The following is a 203-nucleotide window of genomic DNA, read 5'->3' on the forward strand; positions in this document are numbered from 1 at the left end:
TAATCCCCTTCCTTGTTTTTCCTCCTCTATATATTCTTTAGTTTTTTTCTCGATTTATTATTTTTTGAGGGGGGGGGCTACTGATTAGAGCTTCACCTTGGATGAAATTATTTGAAAAGCGAGTGTTTTATCCTCACTTTCAGGGAATTAATTCAGGGAATTTGGTGATGACGTGGACAATGAAATACGCTCTTGCTATCTTT

Source organism: Penaeus monodon, chromosome 28 (assembly GCF_015228065.2).
Source record: "Penaeus monodon isolate SGIC_2016 chromosome 28, NSTDA_Pmon_1, whole genome shotgun sequence".
Classification (NCBI taxonomy): domain Eukaryota; kingdom Metazoa; phylum Arthropoda; class Malacostraca; order Decapoda; family Penaeidae; genus Penaeus; species Penaeus monodon.